Here is a 22,920-nt window from a genome sequence, read left to right as displayed (position 1 = left end):
CAAACCAGTCCAGAATCCAATGCAAACAGATATTGTTTTTTAATTCCTCACCCTGGGATAAATAGCTCCCACATTCATAATTTATAGTTTTATAATTATTTTTTTCCATTCCATTATTGATGAATTTAAGTTGGACATCCATTTTCTGGCTATAGTTAAACAGCTTTCTCAACACTATTGTAATATGTACAGATACTTGGGTCCCATCCACATTCTCCATTAACCAAATTGATGTTTCTAACGCTATTTTAATTTTTAATCTTTCTCTAACACTTTGATGCACCATGGTGACACAGTATGTCCTGGTGCATGGGTTAAAGTATGGGACAGGCTCACATGCTGAGCCCGCTTCATAAGCTGCAGGTGTCATCTGTGCATTAGAGCTGACCCCCTGCACTAACGGCCAGTAACAGAGAGATCTCTGATCCTGGCCGTCTAACCACTTAGCTGTTGCGGTCAATAGTGACTGCGGCATCTAAGCCATTAAAAAGAGGGGCGGTCTGATTCAGAGAGCCCATCGCCTCCTCTGAAATGTGATTGAGGGGTGCCTATGGTTGTTATGGCAGCCCGGGGGCCTAATGAAGGCCCCCAGATGTGTCTTCTTTCTGCTCCTGTTAAGCCCTGCCTATGGTAGAACTTAATAGGAGACAGTAAAAATGACAATACACTGCAATACATTAGTATTGCATTGTATTGTACCAGCGATCTGATGATTGCTGGTTCAAATCCCCTAAGGGAACTAATACTAATTGTTAAAATTAGTTAAAGTTTTTAGTAGTGTAAAAAAATACAAAATATGCAAAATACCCTTCTTTTCCCATTTTTCCTCTAATGTAATGTAAGAAGTAAACAAAGTTAAGTTGTTATCAACACGTCCGTAAAAGTCTGAACTGTTTCAATATAACGTTATTTAACTTGCACAGTGAACACAGTAAAAAAATTATAATAACAGAATTGCTGTTGTTTGATCACCATAGCTCTTAAAAAATGTAATAAAAAATGATCAAGAGGCCATATGTAACAAAAACTACAGCTCATGCCCTAAAAAATAAGCCCCCATGTCACTCAACCGCCGAAAAAATAAAAGTTATATTTTTCAGAATATGGCGACACATATTTTTTTAACAAATAATATATTCTTTGTAAAAGTGGTAAAACATTTAAAAAAATATATAAATTTGGTATCGCCATAATCGTATTGACCAGCAGGATATAGTTATGCTGTCCTTTTTACCGCACAGTGAAACATGTAAACATGAAACCCAAAAACCATGGATGAATATTTTTTTCCAATTTCACCCCACAAACAGGTTTTTTTTCAGGTTCGCAGTACATTATATGGTACTTTGAATAGTGCCAATATAAACTACAACTCCTCCCACAAAAAAATAAGCTCTCACAACACTCCATTGACAGAAAAATAAAAAAGTCATGGCTCTTGAAAAGCGGCGAGTGAAAAACAAAAATGAAAAAGAAAAAAAATACTACTTGGAAAAAGAAAAAGAAAAAGAAAAAAAATACCCCCCCCCCTCTTACAAGGATAATGCAGATGTGTAAAACCAGCTTGTTGCCAGTGACATTTTGGGGATTCTGCACTTAATACATCTCTAAATGTAGACATTTTCTTCTGTATGTAGTATAAACGATGAGTTAATAACAAGTTTGTGATTATGTGAGTCTTTTTGTGTGATACCTTTCTTTTACTCTAATTTATTTAGTGAACACATAGCTATTTATTTTTATTTTATGTGAAAGTTAGCCTCCTCTCTTCTGCATCAGCATTTTATAAATCTTTCTTTCTACTTTTACTGTGGTACATAAAATGTATCAACATTGTGTCTGCCTCTTGAAACCCCACTACTTTTCCTGTACTCCCCATGAAACAATTGGTTATATCTGAACTGTGCAGCTTGTGGTGTACCATTGCTTTTGCACAAATCCGCAAATTCCTTCAGCCTGCCATTAATATAAAAAATCCCATACTGATATTATGCCAGAAAACTCCATTGTAAATTTTCGTAAATCTCTTCGAATCTACTATTATAGAAGAGAGGGGTAAATTTCAAATTTCCCTGAGTCTGAACCACCTCCCTTACATTAATCCATACCTTATGTAACAATATGGTGAGATGCTTCCTACTTTAATCCTTTTCTAGCTGGGCCATTTACAGTAATTAGCATATATCTATAGCCTAGCCTTCCCTTTACTTTTGTTAGCCATCTGTATAAAGCAGCCAAATTCCTCCTAATTAATGAGATATTAGAGCTGGGTAGCCAAAAACTACAATCTCAAGTCTGGAACCGCCAGCCCTCCGTTTTATTCTTCGTTAAGGACCTGTAGCCAAATTCTTGCTCTGCGGCTGTTAGAAAGCGTCTGTGTCTTTAAGCTCTCCCTGACTACTGATCTAGCTTCTGGGCTGTTCTGTTTGCTTCCTGAGCCTATCCCACTTCTCTGTCTTCTTCCTGTCAGGAGTAGGGTGGGGTACCTGTCCTCCTCCCTCTTTCTTTGCTTGTGAATTTTTCTTCTTTCTCAGGTGTGGTGATCATGCTCTCACTTACCCTGTGCCCTAGACTTCTGGACATCTTTGAAACTGACCTCGGCTTGTCTCTCGTTAACACCTTGTTTACAGATTTTGATCATCTTCTCCCAGGCTGGTTCTGACCTCTGCTGTACCTGATTTCCACTCGCACTGTTTTGGACATTCTGTTTACCCTCTGGCTGTCTGGCTACCTGTTCAGGTATAGCCTGCATTGCACCCCTTATCCAACACTGAACTCTGTTAGAACAACCTGGGTTCTGTGCAGCAAAAACCATCCTGCCTTGCGGTGGGCTCTGGCGAATACCTCAGAGTAGCCTTAGATTCCATATATTAGAGTTGTGACGAGTTTGGGGTTGCGGTTTTATTTGCATGCTTTGTCCTGACAGTCTCCAGCAGCCTTTTGGGAATTGTGCAAACAGTGATTCCATAACATATTCACAAACCCATTTATATAATTTTTTTGTTATGAAACCTTTGCAAGTCCTGGTGGATCAAATGCATAGTTTGACTCAGCTGGTACAAGATCTGGCTGTACGGACACAGCGACATGAAACAGTGCAGGCCCAAGCAGTCATCCCAGTTGAAACCCCAATTGAACCAAAGGTGAATTTACCTGATCGTTTCTCTGGATTTGTAAGTCTTTTGTCAATTTTCGGGAGAGTTGTAACTTACATTTTCAACTAAAACCTATCTTGTTAGGGATCTGCCAGGTACTACGTCTAGGTATACTCCTGGGATTAATCAATCCACACCTGAGGCCAGACCTGTTAGACTGACACCGTCTCCCATCAACCAGGATGGCAGGCTCAGGAGTGGGAGAGCCTATCGCGGCCTGGTCAGTCGGAGTTAGCTCCGCCCCCTGTCCTTTATTACCTGCCGTGTTCTCTTCCTCAGTGCTTGTAATTATGTAATGGCAGGAAGGAGGAGAAGGGAAAGTGAGCCCTAATCTACCCACCGCCCTGTCCCTGCCTACTTGCAACGACCCGCCCTAGGCGACGGGGTACAACTGGGCGGCGGTCCCTACGCTGTCTAAGTGCACGGGAGAACAAACAGGGAACACGCAAGGGAAGGGGCAGTAGCCCACGGAACGCCGCAAGGAAACGGAGCGGTGAATGAATAGTCAGGACCAGGATGAAGTGGAGTATACCAACGTGAGCACGGAGAAGGAAGCAAGCCAGGGGCAAAGCGAAGCAGGTTAAGCGGAACTGCAGCAAGGCAGAAGCACGGCAGAAGCAGGCTGGAGCAAGCAGCAGTGGGGCCAGGAATCCAGAAGAATTACAAGCACTGAGGAAGAGAACACGGCAGGGAATAAAGGACAGGGGGCGGAGCTAACTCCGACTGACCAGGCCGCGATAGGCTCTCCCACTCCTGAGCCTGCCACCCTGGTTGGTGGGAGACGGTGTCAGTCTAACAGGTCTGGCCTCAGGTGTGGATTGATTAATCCCAGGAGTATACCTAGACGTAGTACCTGGCAGATCCCTAACAATCTCCTCTGGAATGGAGCAACAGCGAGTGGGTATCATCATTTGACTCTTGCAGGGCAATCCTCAAACCTGGGCCTTTTTGTTAAGACCTAATGCCTCTGAACTTTCTCCTGTGAGGGTCCTCTTTGGGGCCTTGGGTTTAATATATGGAGTACCAGATATCACTGCAGTGGCTGAGACCAATCTGTTGTCTCTCCAGCAGGGACGGTGGCCTGTTGAAAATGATTGTTCAGAGTTTAGAGGATGATCCATCTCTTTACAATAGCATGATGCTGCACTCCAATGTCAATCTGATAAACACTAAAACACTCAGATTCATATTAAGTGTTAATATAATCAACACTAATATTAAAGTGTAATAAATAACACAAGTACAAAGGAAAATGGTATAAAGAGAGTGTATACTTTGCGACCAGAAAAAAGTTCCCAAAATGGCCGCAATACTTGTGAGTGGTTGATATAAAGTGCACAATCTCTATCTTAAAACACTAAAGACTAAAAAAAAGGTGTAAAGTAGCAAAACAAGTAAGAAAGAATACTAAAGTGCAGAAATAATAAAAAAGTAAAAAAAAATTTAAAAAAGATTATTAGGGGAGAAAAGAGGACAGATACATAAAAGAGAGTCTAATCATATAATCGCCACAAAGATACATGATCCCATTATTATATAAGCTATTCCTTTCCTTTATGATATGAATGGGAGAAATGAAAATGCGTCACTCACCCGTTTGCAATTCTTCTTAACTTTATTGTGTCATCTTGGCAAGGGTAAAAGCATTACAGGGAGGACAGCTAGTTGACCTACAACTAGCTGTCCTCCCTGTAATGCTTTTACCCTTGCCAAGATGACACAATAAAGTTAAGAAGAATTGCAAACGGGTGAGTGCCGCATTTTCATTTCTCCCATTCATATCATACTACAAGACCGTCTGTTTTTATGCTGAGCACCGCAAAAAGTTTGCTTAAATGAGGAAACCCTGACTCCACTTGCATCTATCTGCATGTTCCATGCTGTAAAGATTGAGAGTGGTGCCGACTTCCCTCTATTGTGCTTGATTTATTCCTTTCCTTTGCTTTCCAGGGGGGAAGGATATTGGTCATCCTGTGTTTTAAGGTCTGAAGTTTTTTCACAACGTAAGATAGTGGCATAACAGAAAAAAGGTATCTAAAATATAAACTTAACTCAAACTTAAATTAGTACAGACATAGTTAAAAACAATATTTTTAGAAAATGAAAGACAGAAAAAAAACTACAGAAATGAAGCAAAGCTCAATTTTTCATCTTTGACCAATGGGAGCCTTTGTTCCGAGAGTTACGATCCATTTACATTCTTTTTGAGAAAGCAGTTTCATCACATCACCACCTCTGACATTGCAATGTATCTTATCGATCCCCCATGCCCTGAAAGTTTTTGGGTCACATCCATGATGCAATTTGAAATGCTTGGGGATTGTTTTAAGGAGGGTTAAGTCATCAATTTCCTTAGCAGCAATAATATCCTGCAATTGTGTCAAATAATTCTAGTGTGCAGTTGTCTCAAAATAAGCCCTACTTAAACTCTTGAGCAGCCACAGACTGCATAGTAGATCACACATGTTGTGCTGCAGGATATGTAGTGCTGAATTTTGAATTGTCGTCCATCACTCATGGATTCAAACACATTTGTACGTATGATATTCACACAGGCCACACAGTCACCACCCGGATATCCCCACATTGGACCTCTAGTTGAGAAAGGGTTTGTTTTTTAGGGATATAGTGGCTTTTCACCAGCATATCCTTTAAACTCCTACTTCTTTTAGCTGCCATTAAAGGGGTTCGAGGGAAGGTTGTACTAAGTGTCGATTTTTTCTGGAGTATAGGCCAGTGTTTATTTAAGACAGATCTCATGGATTGCCATTGGTTGCTAAATGTGGAGATAAAGCGTATATTATTGTCTTCTGTTTTTTTGTGTACTACAAGGTGTAATAATGTTCTACGTTCCGTGATCTTAGCACGCCTATACCCTTGGTTGATACACCTATTACTATAGCCTCCCTCCAAGAATCTCTCCTTTAAATCTCTTGATTGTTCCTCAAAGGAAGCATCATAAGAGCAGATTAATTTCATCCTAAGGAACTGACCAACTGGGATTGTTGAAGAGGTATGTGCCGAAGCACTATGTAGAAAAGAGTTAACTGATGTCTTTTTTCTGAAGACATTGGTTCGAAAACACCTCTTCTCATCAACCACAGTAGAAATATCTAGAAAATCGACCCTTCGTGTATCAAGGGTGTAGGTCAGCCTGATATTAAGGTCATTGATGTTGAGCTTCCACATAAATTGTAGCAGTTCCGCCTCAGTGCCCTGCCATATGATCAACAGATCATCAATATATCGCAACCAGCACTGCACATGGTCAACGGTGTGGGCGCCATCGCAATGAAAAACCTGCCTCTCCCAAGAGCCAAGAAAAAGGTTCACATACGATGGCACGCAAGCTGCCCCCATGGCAGTGCCTTGTTTTTGTAGCTAAAATACACCCTTGAACATGAAGAGGTTATGAGTCAATACATATTGCAATAGTTCTAGTATGAATTCACGTACTTGGCTGTCCTAGTTGCTCATCCCCAGAAAGAGGCGAACCGCATGGATGCCATCCTTGTGCCTAATGCTCGTGTAGAGTGATTCTACATCTGCCGTGACAAGAATCATATCGGGATCAAGATAAATAAAATACCTCCAATTCTTGTCAGCACATCTGTCGTATCCTTAACAATGGAGGGGAGGCTTTCCACCATCGGTTTCAAATAGTAGTCAATATATTTACAGACTGGATCGCAAAGCCCTCCAATACCCGACACTATAGGGCGTCCGGGTGGGTCCAATGGATTTTTGTGGACATTAGGTAAAAAAATCAATGTTGGAATTTCCGTGTATTTAACGATTAAGCCTTCCAAGATTTTTTTAAGAATTATCCTCTTATGTGCTAAATTCAATATCCTACATGGCTCAGTAGAGAACACATTTACAGGGTTATGTGTCAATTTGGGATATGTTTGCTTGTCCCTTAATTGGCGAAAAGCTTCCCTTTCATATTTTTCGATCGGCCAGATCACGACGTTCCCACCCTTGTCTGCAGCCTTATAGACTACATCATCATATGATTGTAGTTCTCTCAAAGCCACACGTTGGGAAGATGTTAGAATGTCAAAACCTATATTGGTGGGAATCTGTTTGAAATCATTCGCCACCATCTTAGTAAAAATCTCTACTTGTGGACATATAGACAAGGGGGAAACTTTGTTGATCTGGGTAACACCGATGTAGGCAACCTACTTTGCTTGGTAGAGACCTGTTCTTGTACTAGGTCCTTAAGAGCTTTTACCCCCTCTTTTTCCACCTCACTGTTAAGTCCTACATCTACTTCACTCCGGCTGTGCAATTTTTTCAAAATAAATTTGCGGGAAAAGAGGTACAGATCTTTCATTTCTGCAAAGAAATTGAAAGGGTTACTCAAGGAAATGGTAAGCCCCTTAGTCAATTTATCACACTGCGTGTCAGAGAAGGAATGTGAGGATAGATTAATACCTCCAAGTTGTTCTTAGACTTTTTTCCTTGTTGGTATGGAGGGATGATTTTAAGTTTTGCCACTTGTCTTTACCTATTCCTGTGGTGTGTGCCATTTGTAGACGCGATCTTGTTGTAGATCATTTATGTCTCCCTGAAATTTTTTGGTTTTCGTGAAGCATATCTCTTGTTCCCATTTTAAAAACTCCAGGTCAGCATTTAGTTCCTCAAGTGCTTCACCAGATAGATATTTTTTAATCTTATACTGTACTTCTTCTATTTCATTTTCGATTGCACTCAAGCTAGTTTGGTTGGCTTGAACCAAGAGGTTCATAAAGCCCCTTGAGCATTCGGTTAATAGCTCTTCCCATTTGGTTTTGAAATTTTCATCCTCCATTATAAAGGATGGAAAGACCTGAATTCTAAGCCACCTGGGTATCAAACCCATAACCAGGTATTTATCAAGGAAGGCTCTTAGTCATTTTCATAAGTAATTATTTGAGTTTATTAATCAGTTCTCTAATATCTCTGCCATTCGTATCTAAAAACAAGTGTGGATCTTCCTTAAAGACCTAATTTAACTTTGAGAGCCAAGATTGATCTCACATCCAGAAGTCCATATAGGACCCGGAGCCAGAAGCTGTGAAAAACACAGAAAGCAATATCATAAACATATGTCTCATAGGACAAAATATAGCAGCTACGTGTGTACCAAAAGTATGGCACTACATCTCCAAGGTAATTATTGGTAACCAGAAATAGAAACTCAAAAAACATCTTATGGAAAAACAAGAGGACAGGTAGTCATTAACTATTGAAAGTAGAACAATTCTTTATTATGGCAAAAAGCCAGAACACATATTAAAATATAAAAGATCCAGACAGAATTAACAGTCTGCGGCTATACGATAATAGTGTTAAAATGACGCCACAAGGTCTAAAACATTTGTATGATCACCAAATGTAATGCAAATGTTGATATAGTATAAAACGCTAGGCAGACATGCCAGTGCTTACATAGTATAAAATGCTAGGCAGACAACCATGATACACATAATTGTATATACAAAAAAGTGAGGATTATTCCACAGAGGGAAGAAATATAAGGTTTAAGGTGAAATCACCTGTACTTACTTTAAAGAGGCTCTGTCACCAGATTTTGCAACCCCTATCTGCTATTGCAGCAGATCGGCGCTGCAATGTAGATAAGAGTAACGTTTTTATTTTTAAAAAACAAGCATTTTTGGCCAAGTTATGACCATTTTTGTATTCATGCAAATGAGGCTTGCTAAAGTCCAACTGGGCGTGTTTAAAGTAAAAGTCCAACTGGGCGTGTATTATGTGTGTTACATCTGGGCGTGTTTACTTCTTTTACTAGCTGGGCGTTCTGAAGAGAAGTATCATCCACTTCTCTTCAGAACGCCCAGCTTCTGGCAGTGCAGACACAGCGTGTTCTCGAGAGATCACGCTGTGTCGTCACTCACTTCCTGCCCCAGGTCCTGCATCGTTTCGGACGAGCGAGGACTCATCGGCACCAGAGGCTACATTTGATTCTGCAGCAGCATCGGCGTTTGCAGGTAAGTCGATGTAGCTACTTACCTGCAAACGCTGATGCTGCTGCAGAATCAACTGTAGCCTCTGGTGCCGATGTGGCCGACACGATGCAGGACCTGGGGCAGGAAGTGAGTGACGTCACAGCGTGATCTCTCGAGAACACGCTGTGTGTCTGCACTGCCAGAAGCTGGGTGGTAACGAACAGAAGTGGATGATGCTGATTCGTCAGCATCATACACTCCCATTCCTAACGCCCAGCTAGTAAAAGAAGTAAAAACGCCCCGATGTACACACATAATACACGCCCAGTTGTACTTTTACTGTAAACACGCCCAGTTGTACTTTTGCAAGCCTCATTTGCATAAATACAAAAATGGTCATAACTTGGCCAAAAATGCTCGTTTTTTAAAAATAAAAACGTTACTGTAATCTACATTGCAGCGACTATCTGCTGCAATAGCAGATAGGGGTTGGAAAATCTGGTGACAGAGCCTCTTTAAGTAATCGGATCCCAGGGGATTACAACCCCATATCTCTCCATAATTTCTATAAGGATTCCTCCCAGAGTCTCTTTATTTGGGGACATAACCACAACATATGGATTAAAGAGACTCTGTGACCACATTATAAGTGCCCTATCTCCTACATAAAGAGATGGGCGCTATAATGTAGGTGACAGTAATGCTTTTTATTTAAAAAAGCGATCTATTTTCACAACGTTAGGAGCGATTTTGGTTTATACTAATGAGTTGCTTAATGCCCAAGTGGGCGTATTTTTACTTTTGACCAAGTTGGCGTTGTACAGAGGAGTGTATGACGCTAACCAATCGGCATCATGCACTCCTCTCCATTCATTTAGACAGCAGAATCGCGTTCTTACTAGAACATGATCTGCAGCCACATACACAGCGATTCTGCTTGATTAACGTTAATCCAGTGTCCTGATAATGAATACACATGACCATCCAGCCTGGACGTCATGTGTATTCAGAATCCTGACACTTCTGAATCTTTTCTGTGAGATTTACAGCAAGGGAAACTAAATCTCGTTTACCTCCGTAACCTCGCGAGATTTCGTATCCGTTGCTGGAATCTCACAGAAAAGATTCAGAAGTATCAGGATTCTGAATACACATGACGTCCAGGCTGGATGGTCATGTGTATTCATTATCAGGACACTGGATTAACGTTAATCAAGCAGAATCGCTGTGTATGTGGCTGCAGATCATGTTCTAGTAAGAACGCGATTCTGCTGTCTAAATGAATGGAGAGGAGTGCATGATGCCGATTGGTCAGCGTCATACACTCCTCTGTACAACGCCCACTTGGTCGAAAGTAAAAATACGCCCACTTGGGCATTAAGCAACTCATTAGCATAAACCAAAATCGCTCCTAACGTTGTGAAAATAGATCGTTTTTTTAAATAAAAAGCATTACTGTCACCTACATTATAGCGCCCATCTCCTTATGTAGGAGATAGGACACTTATAATGTGGTGACAGAGCCTCTTTAAGTCTGCCTTTCCCCCGCACACTTGCTTAGATCTTTAAACATTATTGCCAACCTATAAGGTGAATAATCCTATTAACAATGAGGAGTTGTGTAACCCTAAGCTGAGGTCCATGAGATAGTTTAGGAATACTTCCAAGGATTCTCTTCCATTGGAATTCTCTTATCTCCCCCAAATCTTGTATCCATCTCACCTGAGCAGGAATTAGAATAATTTGACTCTTTTGATCGTTCATTACTTTATATATCTTTGAAAGTCTCCCTTTCCTACCACATTCCTTTAAACCCACAATCAATGTTACAAGTGGATTCTCCTCCAAATCCTTGGTTATTTATCTGTCTTTCTCCTCCATATTTCCTAGCTAGCTCATGGAATCCTTTTAGTCCTCCTTCTTTCAGGATCTGTCCTAATTTATTTATCCCCTTCTGCTTCCGAAATTTATACTCATTAATAAAATAATCATCTCCCATATTTGTATTCCCCATATAGGCGTGCTACTATAGTAACCATCTGCTTCTAGTCTCTTAGCTACTACTTTCCTTACCATAGTGTACATATACAAACAGGGAAACTCAATCCTGTATCTTCTCCCCATTCCAGATTCCAGAATTTCAAGCATGTTATAATTTTGCCATATTGGGAATCTATATCCTAGGGCCCTAACCCAAAAAATTTCAGTTTTTGTATTAATATTCTTATTAAATTGTGCAGCCAAAAAATAGTTTCTCATTGCTGGTATTGCCAAACCACCCCTATCAACCTGTCCAAGTTTTATTCTAGGGCGCTTCCCCCCTCCAAACCAACTCTGAGAACAAACTATCAAAAGTTTTAAATATCGCCAACCAAATCGGACTATTCATCAAAACATATAAAATTTTTGGTAATAAAATCATTTTAATCAGCGCCACCCTTGCAGCCAACCCTACATACATTGCAGATCTGAACCTTCTGTCTTATATATTTCACGAGTGGGGCTACATATTAACTTTTCATACTCCTTTATATCACTGGAGACATTAATCCCCAGATATTTAAAGTGATCTTTTTTTTGCTATTCTTTTTACCTGCCCTCCCGGAATATGTTCCTTTTCATCAATCGGTAAGATAGAAGACTTTCCCCAGTTAATACCCACACCTTAAATTCTATTGAATTCATCAAATAGGCTAAAGATAATCCCAATAGAATCATGTGTACCCAAAAACAATAAAACATTGTTCGCGTACAATGCAATTTTCTCTTCCTCCCTTCCATACCTATAACCCACTATTTCTGAGCTTTTTGTATATAACTTGGAAATGGCTCAATTACTAGGTCAAAGAGCAAAGGTGATAGTGGATAGCCCTGTCTAGTTCCTCTATCAACCTTAGATGGATTCAATATTGTCCCATTTATAGATATCCTTGCCATTGTTCCAGTATATAACAAGTTTATCCGCTTTTGGAATTTTGGACCTATTCCCATATACAGGGCCGGTGTAAAGGATCTGCCAGGCACTACGTCTGGGTATACTCCCAGGATTAATCAGTCGACACCTGAGGCCAGACCTCTGAGACTGACACCTGCTCCCACCAATCAGGGTGGCAGGCTCAGGAGTGGGAGAGCCTATCGCGGCCTGGTCAGTCAGAGTTAGCTCCGCCCCCTGTCCATTTATACCTGCCGTTTTCTCTTCCTCCTTGCTTGTTATTCTTCTTGGATTCCTGGCCCCACTGCTGCCTTGCTCCAGCCTGCTTCTGCCGTGCTTCTGCCTTGCTTCAGTTCCGTTTATCCTGCGTTGCTCTGCCCCTGGCTTGCTTCTGCTCCGTGCTCCCGTTTGTATACTGCACTACTTCCTGATCCTGACTGGCTCATTCACCGCTCCGTTTCCTCGCGGCGTTCCGTGGGCTACTGTATTCCCTTGCGTGTTCCCTGTTTGTACTCCCTTGCACTTAGACAGCGTATGGACCGCCGCCAAGTTGTACCCCGTCGCCTAGGGCGGGTCGTTGCAAGTAGGCAGGGACAGGGCGGTGGGTAGATTAGGGCTCACTTGTTCCCTTCACCTCCTTCCTGCCATTACATAATAACAAGCCCTTACCTAGTCTACCATTTCTTCTACGCTGACGCTATCATGGACCCCCTTGAGACCCTGACCCAGCAGATGCAGGGCCTCTCCCTACAGGTCCAGGCCCTGGCTCAGAGGGTCAATCAGTCTGACGCTGCCTTTGTAGTACCCCTCACCTCACCTTTAGAACCCAACCTCAAGTTACCTGACCGGTTCTCAGGGGACCGTAAGACTTTTCTCTCCTTCCGGGAGAGTTGCAGACTTTATTTCCGCCTAAGACCTCACTCCTCAGGTTCCGAGAACCAGCGGGTGGGTATCATTATATCCCGACTCCAGGAAGGGCCCCAAGAGTGGGCCTTCTCCTTGGCTCCTGACGCCCCTGAACTTTCCTCCGTTGATCGGTTTTTCTCTGCCCTCGGTCTCATTTACGACGAGACTGACAGGACTGCCTTAGCCGAGAGTCAGCTGGTGACCTTACGTCAGGGTAGGAGACCTGTTGAGGAATACTGTTCTGATTTTAGAAAGTGGTGCGTAGCTTCTCGGTGGAACGACCCGGCCCTAAAGTGCCAGTTTAGGTTAGGATTATCTGACGCCCTGAAGGATCTCCTGGTTAGCTACCCCTCTTCTGACTCCCTAGACCAGGTTATGGCCCTAGCAGTACGACTTGACCGACGTCTCAGGGAACGTCAGCTTGAACGTTTCAATGTTTTCCCCTCTGACTGCCCTGCGATTCCCCCCGAGGTCCCGTCTCCTCGCTCTTCCACGGAGGACTCGGAGGTACCTATGCAACTCGGGGCCTCCATGTCCCCTCGACGACGTAGAGAGTTTCGCAGGAAGAATGGTCTCTGCTTCTATTGTGGGGACGACAAGCATCTACTGAACACCTGTCCCAGGCGCAAGAATAAGCAGCCGGAAAACTTCCGCGCCTAAGTGATCATCGGGGAGGTCACTTGGGCGCACAGGTATTTCCCGTTAATACTAAACGCAATAAGACTTTGCTTCCCTTTCAGGTCTCGTTTGCTGGCCGGTCTGCCACTGGCAGTGCCTTCGTGGATTCGGGCTCATCTGCTAATATCATGTCTGTGGAATTTGCTATGTCTCTAAAAATGCCTTTTATTGATTTACCTTATCCTATCCCGGTAGTGGGTATCGACTCCACTCCTCTTGCTAATGGTTATTTTACTCAGCATACTCCTGTTTTTGAACTCCGTGTTGGCTCCATGCATTTGGAGCAGTGCTCTGTACTGGTGATGCAGGGATTATCGTCCGATCTGGTATTAGGTCTTCCCTGGTTGCAGCTGCATAATCCCACGTTTGATTGGAATACTGGGGATCTCACCAAATGGGGTAGTGATTGCCTGATGTCATGTCTTTCGGTTAACTCTATTTCTCCCCGGGAGGAGGTAAACACGCTTCCTGAGTTTGTTCAGGACTTCGCTGATGCGTTTTCTAAGGAGGCCTCCGAGGTGTTGCCCCCTCATAGAGATTACGATTGCGCCATCGATTTGGTGCCTGGTGCCAAGCTTCCTAAGGGGAGGATATTTAATCTTTCATGTCCTGAACGTAAAGCTATGAGGGAGTATATCCAGGAATGCCTGGCCAAGGGTTTCATTCGCCCCTCGACTTCTCCTGTAGGTGCTGGCTTCTTCTTCGTGGGGAAGAAGGATGGTGGTCTTAGGCCGTGCATTGATTATCGGAACTTGAATAAGGTCACAGTAAGGAACCAGTATCCCCTTCCTTTGATTCCGGATCTTTTTAATCAGGTTCAGGGGGCCCAATGGTTCTCTAAGTTCGATCTACGGGGGGCATATAACCTTATCCGCATCAAAGAGGGGGATGAGTGGAAAACTGCGTTCAACACGCCCGAAGGTCATTTCGAATACCTAGTCATGCCCTTTGGGTTGTGTAATGCCCCTGCCGTCTTCCAGAATTTTATTAATGAAATTCTGAGAGATTACCTGGGTAATTTTCTTGTAGTGTACCTTGATGACATACTGGTGTTTTCCAAGGACTGGTCCTCACACGTGGAGCATGTCAGGAAGGTCCTCCAGGTCCTTCGGGAAAATAATCTGTTTGCGAAGACCGAAAAATGTGTGTTTGGGGTACAGGAGATACCATTTTTAGGTCAAATCCTCACTCCTCATGAATTCCGCATGGACCCTGCCAAGGTTCAGGCTGTGGCGGAATGGGTCCAACCTGCCTCCCTGAAGGCGCTACAGTGTTTTTTGGGGTTCGCTAACTATTACAGGAGATTTATTGCCAACTTCTCGGTCGTCGCTAAGCCTCTTACGGACCTCACTCGCAAGGGTGCTGATGTCCTCCATTGGCCCCCTGAGGCCGTCCAGGCTTTTGAGACCCTCAAGAAGTGCTTTATCTCGGCCCCCGTGCTGGTTCAGCCCAACCAAAGGGAGCCATTTATTGTGGAGGTTGACGCGTCCGAGGTGGGAGTGGGGGCCGTCTTGTCCCAGGGTACCAGCTCCCTCACCCATCTCCGCCCCTGTGCTTACTTCTCTAGGAAGTTTTCGCCCACGGAGTGTAACTATGATATTGGCAACCGCGAACTTTTAGCCATTAAATGGGCTTTTGAAGAGTGGCGTCACTTCTTGGAGGGGGCCAGACACCAGGTAACGGTCCTTACTGACCACAAGAATCTGGTTTTCCTAGAATCTGCCCGGAGGCTTAATCCTAGACAAGCTCGTTGGGCACTATTCTTTACCAGATTTAATTTCTTGGTTACCTATAGGGCTGGGTCCAAAAATATTAAGGCTGATGCACTGTCACGTAGTTTCATGGCTAATCCTCCTTCTGAGAAGGATCCTGCTTGTATTTTACCCCCTGGTATAATTGTTTCTGCCACTGATTCTGACTTAGCCTCTGTCATCGCGGCTGATCAAGGTTCAGCTCCCGGGAACCTCCCTGGGGACAAACTGTTTGTCCCCCTGCAATACCGGCTAAGGGTACTCAGGGAAAACCATGACTCCGCTCTATCTGGTCATCCTGGCATCTTGGGTACCAAACTCCTCATTACCAGAAACTATTGGTGGCCTGGGTTGCCTAAAGACGTTAGGGCTTACGTCGCCGCTTGTGAGGTCTGTGCTAGGTCCAAGACCCCTAGGTCCCGACCTGCGGGCTTACTACGTTCCTTGCCCATTCCCCAGAGAACTTGGACCCATATCTTCATGGATTTTATCACCGATTTGCCTCCATCTCAGGGCAAGTCGGTGGTGTGGGTGGTAGTAGACCGCTTCAGCAAGATGTGCCACTTTGTGCCCCTTAAGAAACTACCTAACGCCAAGACGTTAGCTTCTTTGTTTGTGAAACACATTCTGCGTCTCCATGGGGCCCCAGTCAATATCATTTCGGACAGAGGGGTACAATTTGTTTCCTTATTTTGGAGAGCTTTTTGTAAAAAGTTGGAGATTGATCTATCCTTCTCCTCCGCCTTCCATCCCGAAACTAATGGCCAAACGGAAAGGACTAACCAATCCCTGGAACAATATTTAAGGTGTTTCATTTCTGACTGTCAATTTGATTGGGTCTCATTCCTTCCCCTCGCCGAATTTTCCCTGAATAACCGGGTCAGTAACTCGTCAGGGGTCTCCCCGTTTTTCTGTAATTTCGGGTTTAATCCTAGGTTCTCCTCCGTTTCCCCTGGTTGTTCCAATAATCCCGAGGTAGAGGACGTTCATCGGGAACTGTGCACAGTCTGGGCCCAGGTTCAGAAGAACCTAGAGGTGTCCCAGATTGTACAAAAGATTCAGGCTGATTGTAGACGTTCTGCTAACCCCCGGTTTGTCGTCGGGGATCTGGTGTGGTTGTCGTCGAGGAACTTGCGCCTTAAGGTCCCGTCCAGGAAGTTTGCTCCCCGATTTATTGGACCTTATAAGGTCATTGAAGTCCTCAACCCTGTATCCTTCCGTCTGGAGCTGCCCCCATCCTTTCGCATACACGACGTCTTCCATGCCTCCCTCCTGAAACGCTGCTCCCCGTCCTGGTCCCCCTCGAGGAAACCTCCTGTTCCCGTTCTCACCCCTGAGGGGGTGGAATTCGAGGTGGCCAAGATTGTGGACAGTAGGATGATCCAGGGCTCCCTCCAGTACCTGGTCCATTGGAGAGGATACGGGCCGGAGGAGAGGACTTGGGTACCTGCTCGAGATGTTCACGCTGGGGTATTGATCAGGAGGTTCCACCTTCTCTTCCCCACTAAACCGGGTCCTCTTAGTAAGGGTCCGGTGGCCCCTCATAAAAGGGGGAGTACTGTAAAGGATCTGCCAGGCACTACGTCTGGGTATACTCCCAGGATTAATCAGTCGACACCTGAGGCCAGACGTCTGAGACTGACACCTGCTCCCACCAATGAGGGTGGCAGGCTCAGGAGTGGGAGAGCCTATCGCGGCCTGGTCAGTCAGAGTTAGCTCCGCCCCCTGTCCATTTATACCTGCCGTTTTCTCTTCCTCCTTGCTTGTTATTCTTCTTGGATTCCTGGCCCCACTGCTGCCTTGCTCCAGCCTGCTTCTGCCGTGCTTCTGCCTTGCTTCAGTTCCGTTTATCCTGCGTTGCTCTGCCCCTGGCTTGCTTCTGCTCCGTGCTCCCGTTTGTATACTCCACTACTTCCTGATCCTGACTGGCTCATTCACCGCTCCGTTTCCTCGCGGCGTTCCGTGGGCTACTGTATTCCCTTGCGTGTTCCATGTTTGTACTCCCTTGCACTTAGACAGCGTAGGGACCGCCGCCAAGTTGTACCCCGTCGCCTAGGGCGGGTCGTTGCAAGTAGGCAGGAACAGGGCGGTGGGTAGATTAGGGCTCACTTGTTCCCTTCACCTCCTTCCTGCCATTACAGCCGGCTCCAGGTTTATGTGGGCCCTTGGGCGACACAGACTTTGCGGGGGAACTTATGGCGGTAGTAAAATGCCAAAAATTTTCACTTTGTGCCCCCATATAGACGTTATGCCCCCAGTTTGTACCCCTATAAATTTAGTGCCCTCTGTAGATAGTGCCACACAGCCCACCTCCCATGTAGATCCATAGTCCCAGGCAGAGCACTACTGGCACTCTGCCTGGGAGTGGCGTAGCTAAAGGCTCATGGGCCCTGGTGCAAGAATTCAGCTTAGGCCCCCCTACCCAACACCACCAGACCCCTGCACACGCCTATGCCCAGCTGCCTTGCCCAACAGACCCCATGAATGTCCCCATAGCTGCCCCCACAGTATAATGACCCCCCATTGCTACACCCCACACAGCATAATGCCCCCCATAGCTGCCCTCACAGAGTATAATGCCCCCCATAGCTGACGACCACAGTATAATGCTCCCCATAGCTGCCCCCACACAGTATAATGCTCCCCATAGCTGCCCTCCACACAGTATAATGCCCTCGTAGCTGGCCCCACACAGTATAATGCCCTCCATAGCTGACCACCACAGTATAATACCCCCCATAGCTGCTCCCACAGTATAAATTCACCACACAGTATAATGCCCTCCATAGATGCCAGCCACACAGTATAATGCCCCCATAGCTGCCCCCACACAGTATAATGCCCCTATAGCTGACCACCACAGTATAATGCTCCCCATAGCTGCACCATACAGTATAATGCCCTCATAGCTGCACCATACAGTATAATGCCCCCATAGCTGCACCATACAGTATAATGCCCCCCATAGCTTCACCATACAGAATAATGCCACCATAGCTGCCCCATCCAGTATAATGCCCCCCATAGCTGTTCCATACAGAATAATGCCCTCCATAGCTGCCACATACGGTATAATACCCTCACAGCTGTCCCATACAGTATAATACCCCCTCAGCAGCTACAATAGGACCCCTCTCCCATACCTAGTATAATGCCCCCATATGTACCGAATAGAAAAATAACATAATTACTTACCTACCCCTGCTCCTCCTCTGCAGTGTGCTGTGAGTGACTCGTCACATACAGGCGCGATGTAGTGACGTCACTACATCGCGCCTGCCTGTGCCGAGCTGCTCACCTCACAGTGAATGCTGAAGTGAGGCTCGAGCATTCAACCCAACTGAATCTCCGTCCTGCGGATGCAGGTTCAGTTGTAGGCGGGACCAGCACAGTCAGGCTGGGATACTGCTCTGGTCCTGGCATCGCTGTCTATATTCACTGTCCATATATGGACAGCGATGTCAGGGGATTTCCCAGAGATGGAGCGCTCTGCCTGGGACTCCTCTCCTTCTTACATCACTGTCCATATATATGGACAGTGATGCCTTAACGACGGCAGCGTCAGCACCAAGTGGAGTGGGCCCCGGCACTTGCCCAGGTTTGCCGGGTGCTGATGCCATCCCTGCTCATATACCTCAAAACATCCCACATAAAATCCCACTCAATAGAATCGAAGGCCTTGGCTGTATCCAGCGACAATATTACTCTTTCCCCCTATTTGTCCGGCATAAGTTGAATATTTTCCGATATAGTCTTGATAAGTTATCCATTATAGATCTGCACATCATAAAACCAGCCTGACCGCTGTGGATTAGATCCCCCACTACTTCTTTTAACCTTGTTGCCAGGACCATAGCCAAGATCTTAGCATCTGTATTCATTAACGAGATTGGTCTATGTGAGTCCAAAGAAAATGGATCCTTTGCCTCTTTTTGAATAAGTATTATCATCGCTTCCCTCATAGACTCAGGTAAAAGACCAACCTCAAATGCTTGCTCATATATTATTAATCGCTCTGGCAACAAAATTTTACAATATGTTTTTTATAAATCTCAAATGGGAGTGAGTCCAAACCCAGGGCCTTTCCATCTGAAGATGCAGCCAAGGCCTTTTCCAATTCCTCCAACCATTCTTTTTTTTCCTCAGACTAGGAAGACTGCCCTGATCTCAACAGAAACGCTGCATTCTCTTCTTTTGATCCATTCCTCTTTGAGAGATAGATAAGGTCAATATCACCTGTTCTGATCCCACCACAATTTCCTCCTTGTAATTTTTATTTTTTGCTGATATACATAAACTTTTTCTTTGAGATTTAACCCCTTCCCCCTGCTTGCATTCTGGGACCTAATGACCAAGCCATTTTTTACATTTTTCCATTGTCACATTCGAAGAGCTATAACTTTTTTATTTTTGCGTCGACATAGCAAAAACAGTATAATCCCCTCCATAGCTGCCACATATGGTATAATGCCCCCACAGCTGTCCCATACAGTATAATCCCCCCTCAGCAGCTACAATAAGACCCCCCTCCCATACCTAGTATAATACCCCCATATGTACCGAATAGAAAAATAATAACATAATTACTTACCTACCCCTGTTCCTCCTCTGCACTGTGCTGTGAGTGACTCGTCACATACAGGCGCGATGTAGTGACGTCACTACATTGCACCTGCCTGTGCTGAGCTGGTCACGGCACAGTGAATGCTGAAGCGAGGCTCGAGCATTCAACCCAACTAAATCTGCGTCCTGCGGAAGCAGGCTCAGTTGTAGGCGGGACCAGCGCGGTCAGGCTGGGACACTGCTCTGGTCCTTGCATCGCTGTCTATATTTACTGTCCATGTATGGACAGCGATGTCAGGGGCTTTCCTAGAGATGGAGCGCTCTGCCTGGAACTCCTCTCCTTCTTACATCACTGTCCATATGGACAGTGATGCCTTAACGACGGCAGCGTCAGCACCCGGCGGCCAAGTGGGCCCCCCCCAAGTGGAGTGGGCCCCGGCACTTGCCCAGGTTTGCCGGGTGCTGATACCGGCCCTGCTTATATACCTCAAAACATCCCACATAAAATCCCACTCAATAGAATCAAAGGCCTTGGCTGCATCCAGCGACAATATTACTCTTTCCCCCTAATTGTCCGGCATAAGTTGAATATTCCGATACAGTCTTGATAAGTTATCCATTGTAAATCTGGCCATCATAAAACCAGCCTGACCGCTGTGGATTAGATCCCCCACTACTTCTTTTAACCTTGTTGCCAGGACCGCAGCCAAGATCTTAGCATCTGTATTCATTAACGAGATTGGTCTATATGAGTCCAAAGATAATGGATCCTTTCCCTCTTTTAGAATAAGTATTATCATTGCTTCCCTCATAGACTCAGCTAAAAGACCAACCTCAAATACTTGCTCATATATTACTAATCGTTCTGGCAACAAAATTTTACAATATTTTTTTTATAAATCTCAAATGGGAGTGAGTGAGCCTTATCCAATTCCTCCAACCCTTCTTTTTTGTCTTCAGACTAGGAAGACTGCCCTGATCTCAACAGAAACGCAGCATTCTCTTCTTTTGATCCCATCCTCATTGAGAGATAGATAAGGTCAATATCACTGTTCTGATCCCACCACAATTTCCTCTTTGTCATTTTTTATAGCTGAGATACATATACTTTTTTTTTGAGATTTAGTGAGGTTACATATAGGACATGTCAGTGAGGAGAAGTTTGGAATAAACTGTCTGTAAAAATTGGCGAATCCCAGAAAGCGCTGTATGGCCCTCAAGCCTTGAGGGCGTGGCCATTCCAGGACGGACTTTTACTACTTACACAGTAAAAACACTTTTTTGTTCAAAATTATTTGTTCTTGCGTCTCCATATTTAGGACTCCTATTGACTGTTGGAACATTTGTCGTGAATTGAGCTGACACTTCTTTTTTTACACAACCCATTTTTAAAAAACACTTGCGTAACAAAATCACTTTGTATGTACTAACGGTGCGATTTCCCATTAATGTAAATAGGAAGCTTAATCAAGCTTTTTTGAATGAATTTGTCGGCATGTAAAATGTGTCAAATGCACGCCGTGTGAACCTGTCAACTGAAAAGTCATTCACTACAGGGTCTTCCCTCTTGACTTTCATCATTCTTAGCCTTTTGTTGTGTCCTATAGCTGCCATGATCAGCAAGTCCTACCATTGTACAATGACTCCAAAAATGGAGCTGCACAATGCTTGGCAATTATAAGATCCACAGGTTTAAGTTTCCCAATTTATATCTGGATAGTTGAAGTCACCCATAATAATAACCTCATTGTGATTAGGTGCCTCATCTATTTGCCAGAAGATTTTCTGTGGATTCTGTTATATTTGGTGGCTTATAGTGGCTCAGTGGTTAGCACTGTTGCCTTTCAACGCTGGGGGTCCTGGATTCAAAATCCAGCCATTGATAAATCTATCACGTAGGGTTCGTGGACCGACTGGGCCGTACCGCCATGGTGGTATGGCAGCTGGCCAACAGGGCGCAGGTCACAGTCTATAGTTTGTATAGGGTACCTGTGGCAGCTCGGACAATAGCAAGGCAGGCTCGGCAGGGACTAGGCAGCGGGTAGACATCAGGCGTGGAGTAGCAGGACAGGTAGGGAATACAGCACGGCACGACTACAGCACAGCACGGCACTTGACCAGGATAGCACTGGATACAGAAACAGGGAACACTGGGAACTGGAAAACACTAGGAGACAATTTGCTTAGACAAACTAGGATGCAACAAACAACGCTCAGGCATCAAAGCAAGGGGCTGGGCCCCTCTTATAGTCCAGAGCACTCATGGGCTGACTACACATTAATGTCCGGTGCGCGCGCTGCCCCTTTAAGAGCGTCCCTACGGGACCCGGCCGAGGTGAGTGGAAGTGAGTGTCTCCTGAGGAGGAGACTGGTGCCAGCGCTCACAGACCCATGGCTGCGGCCGTCAGGAGGAGAGATAACCTGACGGCCCGCAGCCACGGACATGACAGTATGCCCCCTCTTACGCCCCCTCTTCTTGTGGCCAGAGTGAGAGAGAAACTTCTTCAGAATTGTAGGAGCATTGAGGTTCTCCTCTGGCTCCCAGGACCTCTCTTCAGGACCAAACCCCCTCCAATCCACCAAATAAAAAGTCTTTACTCTCACTCCCTTGGTGTCCAAGATCTCCTTAACCTCGAAGGTGTCTGAAGGGCCGCTGGAGGCAACCGCAGGGCTAGGAGTCTTGGTAAAGTGGTTCAGAACCACTGGTTTCAGGAGAGAGACATGGAAGGAGTTGGGGATCCTGAGGGCAGGAGGCAGCCGAAGCTTGTAGGTGACAGGGTTGATCTGCTGCACGATCACGAAGTGTCCAAGGAACCTGGGAGCAAATTTGTACGACGGCACCCTCAGTCGAATATTCCTGGAGGACAGCCACACCTTCGTGCCAGGAAGACACTGAGGAGGTTCTCTTCTCCTTGTGTCCACCTTTCGTTTCATGCGGTCGACCGCCAGCAGGATGGAAGATCGAGTCCCTAAAAGCCGTA

General features: G+C 44.9%; 1 protein-coding gene across 2 annotated transcripts in view; it reads left to right on the top strand.

Annotated features, from left to right (window-relative positions):
- The window catches only part of STAT1 (signal transducer and activator of transcription 1), a 1,010,933-nt gene that overhangs the window by 492,458 nt on the left and 495,555 nt on the right, over positions 1 to 22,920 (top strand). The gene's annotated exons all lie outside the window — the stretch shown is intronic.

The sequence above is a fragment of the Rhinoderma darwinii genome, chromosome 6 (assembly GCF_050947455.1).
Source record: "Rhinoderma darwinii isolate aRhiDar2 chromosome 6, aRhiDar2.hap1, whole genome shotgun sequence".
NCBI classification, from domain to species: domain Eukaryota; kingdom Metazoa; phylum Chordata; class Amphibia; order Anura; family Rhinodermatidae; genus Rhinoderma; species Rhinoderma darwinii.
The sequence above is the reverse complement of the archived record's forward strand: the minus strand, read 5'-3'. Positions and strand labels throughout refer to the sequence as shown.